Source organism: Podarcis bocagei (assembly GCF_964188305.1).
Source record: "Podarcis bocagei genome assembly, chromosome: 1".
NCBI classification, from domain to species: Eukaryota; Metazoa; Chordata; class Lepidosauria; order Squamata; family Lacertidae; genus Podarcis; species Podarcis bocagei.
In genome coordinates, this window is record NC_138125.1 from 35,106,477 (window position 1) to 35,113,224 (window position 6,748).

A 6,748-nucleotide genomic window follows, 5' to 3' on the forward strand; every position below is an offset into this window, starting at 1 on the left:
TTATTTAATAATGAGATTGGCCTATAGTTCTTTACTTCCATAGTGTCCACCTCTTTTTTAGGAATCAATGTAACATAGGCTTCCTTCCAGGTATTAGGTATCTTTCCTTCTCTCAATATATTGTTCATAACCTCTCCCAGCACTGGTGATATTTGGTTAATTAATATTTTGTAATATTTGGCCGGAAGGCCGTCCGGTCCCGGCGCCTTCCCAACTTTCATCTTTTTGATAGCCTTTTTTATCTCTTCCTGTGTTATTATCTCATCTAGTGCTGCTCTTTCATCTTCTACAATTTGTTCCAGATGGTGTTTTTGCAAAAATTGATCTATTTCTTGTTCTGTTTCCTCTCCTCTTTTATACAAATCCTTATAATATCTTTGGAATATTCTTTTTATTTCTTTTGGTTCTTCCATAATCATATCTCCTTCTTTTATTTTACTGATCGTACTCAACTTCTTCCTTTCTCTCAACTGCCACGCTAGATATTTCCCTATCTTATTTGCGGACTCAAAGTTCTTTTGATTCATCCTCTTAATTTTCCACTCTATCTCTTGGTTAATTATTGTAGCAAATTTAGCTTGTAATATTTTTAAGTTCTGTTTTAAACTCTCTTCACTAGGGTTAACAGTTAATTTTCTTTCATTTTCCATAATCTGTGTTAAAATCTGCTCTTTCTTTTTTTCCTTTTCTTTTCTTAATTGGCTATTTTTCTGAATCAAAAAACCCCTCATGACCGCTTTTCCTGCGTCCCACACCGTCTCTATGGAAGTTTCTCCATTTAAGTTCCACCTAAAGTATTCTTCAATTGTTTCTATAGCCTTATTTACTATCTTTTGATCATTAAATAAATATTCATTCATTCTCCATCTGGCTGTTTTAACCTCTCTACCTTTTAACTCCATGGAAACCGCACTATGATCAGATAAAGTTCGAGGCCAAATTTCAGACTTAATTAAGTTCTGTACCAATTCCCTCGAGACCCAAATACTGTCTATCCTCCCCCAGCTCTGATTCGGATTTGAAAAAAAAGTGAATTGTTTTGCAGTAGGATTTTTAAATCTCCAAGCATCCGTCAATCCCAAATTATTTACCATGTCAAAGAAAGATCGTGGTAGTTTACCTTCTTTCCCATCTTGTCTTTTTGTTAATCTATCCGTATTCGGCGTCACCACCCCATTAAAATCTCCCATCAATATCATTTTCTGATCCATCCATTCCGTTAGTATATTATCTAATTCCAAAAAGAAAGCTGATTTTTTCTCATTCGGGGCATATATTCCAACCACAACTATTTTTTCTCCATGAAACACCATCTGCACCACCACTACTCTCCCATGTTCATCTTTGTACAGTAATTGCGGGTCATATTTTTCCTTTATATAAATTACTACCCCTCTTTTCTTAACCTTGTCGGAGGTCACAAAGTCCAATCCCAATCTCTTATTACTTAATACCCTCTTGTGTTTTCCTATTACATGCGTTTCTTGAAGACAAATTAGATCCCAATTCTTTTTCAGCAATACATGCGCAATCTGATTCCTCTTATTTTTATTGTTCAAACCGTTCACATTCCAGCTTATTGTTTTTAGAGCCATCTATTAAACTATTCTAGCTAATTTAACTAGATTAAATAGAAACTACTGTTCCTTGCTTTCCTCCTCTTGTTCTTCCCCTTCTCCTGTTAAGCTCTCCTCTTTTTCTTCTTCTTCACTCCCTTCACCCTCCTCGTCTCTCTGTCGTTCCTCCCTTTCCGCCTCCCCTTCAACTTTTCCCAGGTCCTTCTCGTATCTCCTCACAAATTTTTGGAGTTCAACACTGGTGCTTAATTTAAACCTTTTTTCCTTAAAGTAGAATGAAATGCCTTCAGGAAACTCCCATCTATACAATATCCCATTCTTCTTCAATTGGTTTGTTAATTTTTTATATGTCTCTCTCCTTCGAAGAAATCTCGAAGGAATTTCTCTAAAGATAATAATTGGGTTTCCTTCAATATATAACCTTTTTATGTGGTTCTGTTGCAGTATTTCATTTCTTATTTCCAAAGTGTTGAACATGACAATTACATCACCTGGCAGCTTTTTCTTTCTGGCTCTGTCTGACTTTGGTCTTATTCGAAAAATATTTACTAAATGACAGTTTACCTCCTCCTCACTCTTATTTAACCAAGTTGCCAGCTCTTTTATCATTTTAGATCTAATATTCTCATTTGGGGTCTCTGGTACACCCCTCAGTTTCAGGTTGGTTTGATTTTGCCTCATTTGCGTCATAGCCATATTGTCCAACAACTCTTCCTGCACTCTTTCTATCTCTTTAACTTCTACTCTAATTCTATCCACCTCCTTCTTACTAGTTTTCGTATCTTTTTGCACCTTTTTCATTGAATCTTCCAGAACCTTGGTTCTTACTGATAAATCTTTAACCTTTCCTGTCAATTCCCCCACCACTCCCTCCAATTTCTTGTCCAAAGTGTCTTGTACCTCAAGTAATTTTCTCTCAATATATATACTAAACATGAGGGGGTTGTAAAACCGCATCAAATGAAAACGCATCACCTCATATGTAAACACCATGAAATCACACATTGCCTTCCTACAAGAAACACACAATCTACCCAAAGGAATCAAACTCCTGAGCGAACCCCGCTTCAGTCAACAATGGGTTGCACCTGGCTCAGGAAAGACCCACAGAGTAACTATGATATTCAGTAGAGACCTGAATTTCAAAACCACAACAGTGTGAAAAGACAAGAGGCAGATAAAATTTTGCTAAAGGGATGCTAGATGGCAAAACTAAACTGACCATTGGTTCCATATATGCCCCAAACTCAAAACAATTAGAGCTCATCCAGCAAACACTAAATAAATTCCTCTCCTTCTCCAAAGGGGAAGCAATCTTGGGAGGTGATCTCAGCCTAAACATGAGAGGCACCTGAAAGATATCCACCCTACAATCCCATGGGCAACTTTCCTCTGAAGGAAACCCCAAACAATTAGGTACTCTTATCAATCGTTAAAAATGCTTCAAAACACATATGGTGTGAAGAAAACCCAGCAGACACCAGCCACACATTACAATCCAGGCACTACGGCATATTGTCCAGACTTGACAGCATTCTGCTCCCACAAGGCCTGATCCCCCTGGTTGAATCAATGAACATAGGTAACATTAAAATCACAGACCATGCCCCAGTAGAAGCTACTCTTAAAATAGGAGAAGAAACATGAACCACCCCATCATGGTTCTTCAGTCCTATCCTAACCACAAATAAACTAACTAGAGGGAGTCTCACAAAAACTCTCCAAAACTATTCCAAAGAAAATGATGTAGACAATATAACAACCCCCTCCTTTGGGACACCATGAAAGCTGACACTAGGGGAGCTTGCGTAAAAGAGAAAGCACAGCTTAAAAATCAAACCTCCTCAAAAATTAGCAAAATAGGACAAAACATTTTTCAGATATCGTATCGTATCATGGCCCTCTCATCACGCTACAAACAGGAGCCAAAAGACTCCTTAAATTTAGAGAACTAAAAAGGAGGGAACTCAACTCACTTGAAATCAACAAAACAATGATTAACATCCTATACTCAAAACAGCGCTTCTACGAGTATGGAGGGGGAAACTCCAGACTGTTAGCAAACAGGTGTAAGGAGAAAAATCACTCAAAAAAAGAATTCACTGTATCACCAAAAAAACCCAGCAACATAACATTCTCCTCCAAAGAAATAACCTCAGAATTTGCAGAATTGTATTCCAACCTATACACCTAGAGATGGGGAGACCTGGGAAAAAACTGGACCCCCCCCATTTTTTACCAAAGCTTTTGGGGGGGACTGGGGGGTAGTTTGATATAGTTTGAATATTCCACACACTTTTTTCCCAATTTTCCGGGGGGGGGGGCTTTGGGAGGAAATGAAAAAACCCAGGCACTGGAGAGACCTGTCAGGAGTAAACATGGACCAATGGTATCAAACAGTATGGGAAACAGCCTTACTAGAAAAGCTAACCAATAAACTGAAACTGACATGGGGACAAATAGAAGAAGATGCCTTTACTCCGGTACGGGTCCCCTTCATCACAAACACAGCCCAACAAGACAACAACAAGAATCCACCGACAACAAATGAATCAATATGGCTAACCTGATCCAAAAATCCACCCCCTCACACACTCACACACATAAACAAATCTCACTACAGCCAGTCAAAGGCAACCAACCAAACCCTAGGCCACTTGCAACTTCTCTCATCACTGAGGAAATATAACAAGTGAACAGAAAGAGAACCCACACAAGTGACGCTGACACAAAACCCCACACATACACTAAGTAGAAGAATATAAGCATTCAGAACAATGTCATTTTCAAAGGATGGCTTTGCTTTGGGTCTCATACTGCTTCAGTAAGTGCAAATTAGATAGCTTCTCCTTTAAAAGCACACTGAGAATCAAATTTCCTCCTCATCCGCAAGCACTATTAACAGAATTGTGCATATATGTCAGTAGTCAACAGTGTTTATCAGGGCTGTAGCTTTTCCCTTAGGTCATTTGCTCCACTTGGAAATTCCTTGAAGACACACACAGACCTGACAGCCTCAGCTGTTCTCACACCAGAAATGAAGAGTGAGCAATTTCCCATCTGTGTTCTATCCCTGCTGTTTAAAAATTCAGATAGCAGAGAGGAGAAAACGAACCAAAATATACTTCTTAGGAATTTCAAATTTGCCATTGACGTTTGGAGGTTTCCCTCCAGCTCAGGCATAGGCAAACTCAGCTCTCAAGATGTTTTGGGACTACAACTCCAATCATTCCTAGCTAACAGGACCAGTGGTCAGGGATGATGGGAATTGTAGTCTCAAAACATCTGGAGGGCCAAGTTTGCCTATGCCTGCTCCAGCTATTCCCTTGTCATACACCAACCTGTCTTTAGCACTGGTGATCTGCTTTCAGCCACTTCTGATGAATACTCCATTAGCCAGAGTTCTTCACTAACTCCATTCCTGTAAGCTTCACATGTCTTTTCCCTTTTGTATAAAGTGGTACCTCTAGTTACAAACGCCTCAGGTTACAAACGCTTCAGGTTACAAACTCTTCTAACCAGGAAGAGTTACCTCGAGTTGAGAACTTTGCCCCAGGATGAGAACGGAAATCGTGTGCCGGCGGCACAGCGGCAGCGAAAGCACGCCTCTAGTTAAGAACAGTTTCAGGTTAAGAACGGACCTCCAGAACAAATTAAGTTTGTTACTAGAGGTATCACTGTATTCTGTTTGCATCACTTTGCCTCCAAAAGGTTCACTTCCTGGTATCTCTAGGTGGGTCTGAAAAAAGTCCTAGAGAGCTACTGCCACTTTCTATTGAGAATTCATCCTCATCCTCCAGTCTAAAGCAACCTCCCCGAGTCTGGTGTCTTCCAGATGTTTTGGACTACAACTTCCATCAGCCCCAGTCAGCATGGCCAAAGGGCAGGGATCATGGGAGTTGTAGTCCAGCAAGTTCTGGAAGGCATCGGGTTGGGAAAGTCTGCAGTATAGGGACAGTACTGAACTAGATGGATTAATGGTCTGAATGTAACCATATACCTAATGATATATATTGTATTACACTACCTACTCAGTCCTGAGCTTGTAGCTAAAGAGAATATTGCATTGGGTTAAGGCAAGGTAGGGGCAGGTGGGTTCACTGACTTTAAAACCCAATCAAAAGTTTCACTTTACTTATGTTGTCACCCTAGCACATCACCCATTTCATTACTGCATCTAATTTGGTTGATATCACAACATTATTACATTGATCACTGTTTCAACTTAGCCTAATTTAATTGATAGAATTCTGTGTCCTTGCTATTATAAGAGACAATTAGCTCTCATTAGTTTACATTTCACTCATTTTCTGCTGACTGATTGCACTACATACTGATACTTGCTAATATCAATATGCAATGCAATCAGTCAGAGGGAAATGTTGGTACAGTATCTCTACAAACTATCACACTTATCATTCTGATTGTCTGCAAAGTACCAATATTTGCCTACAATTTAATAGTTTCATAATGCAATATTTGGTATTAATAATCATCATCTGAAGGTCACATCCTTAATCACATTTGCACTGAGCAAAAATTAACTAATGAAGATTACAACGTATTAATAAATTGCAGATGGTACCTCTCTATTTTCCAACATAACCTTCAAATAACAGAAATGGGAGCTGTGATTTGACTTAAAGACTTTTTTGCTTCCCTCTTCCTATTTATTCAGTCTTCATTCTGGGCTCTAAGCGCTTTTTTTTTTTTAATCCTTTTGTTAAGGTCCTGCAGCAACCATATGGAGAGCTTTAGCAGAGCAAGAACATGCAGCTGATGCTTTGTATTAGAGGTGAAGAGGTGACTTGAATTGTGCTACTGTTAATTTGCCCTTTAAGCAGCTACAGCAGGGAGTCTATAATGGCAAGAAGCCGTGCAAGGAGATTTGCCTATCAGATTATTATGTCAGAAATGCTAAAGATTGAAAGCAATGGAAGGGCAAATAGCTTTTGGTAACCCATTTAACATAATCCACTGAGCATTCAAGGACACCCATTTGTAAATATTTTGTAAGTTTACTCAGATAAAATGCATTCATACCTACATTTCTCCCCAGTATTTTTATGCTAGTGGAGACAAGATGCTTTTGGTCCTTCATTACGTGTGTGTGTGTTTCTGTCTGTCTGTCTGTGTTTAATGATGCTGTTAACTCCTCTGCGCCATGCCAG

At 39.1% G+C, this 6,748-nt stretch overlaps 1 long non-coding RNA gene across 1 annotated transcript in view; it reads left to right on the forward strand.

The window, feature by feature from the left end:
• LOC308596232 overlaps positions 1-6,375 on the forward strand; it is a 65,337-nt gene extending 58,962 nt beyond the window's left edge. The window contains exon 5 of the long non-coding RNA XR_014012416.1: positions 6,306-6,375. This is a non-coding gene — a long non-coding RNA (uncharacterized lncRNA). The remainder of the gene's footprint in view (positions 1-6,305) is intronic.
• Positions 6,376-6,748: the final 373 nt, after the last annotated feature.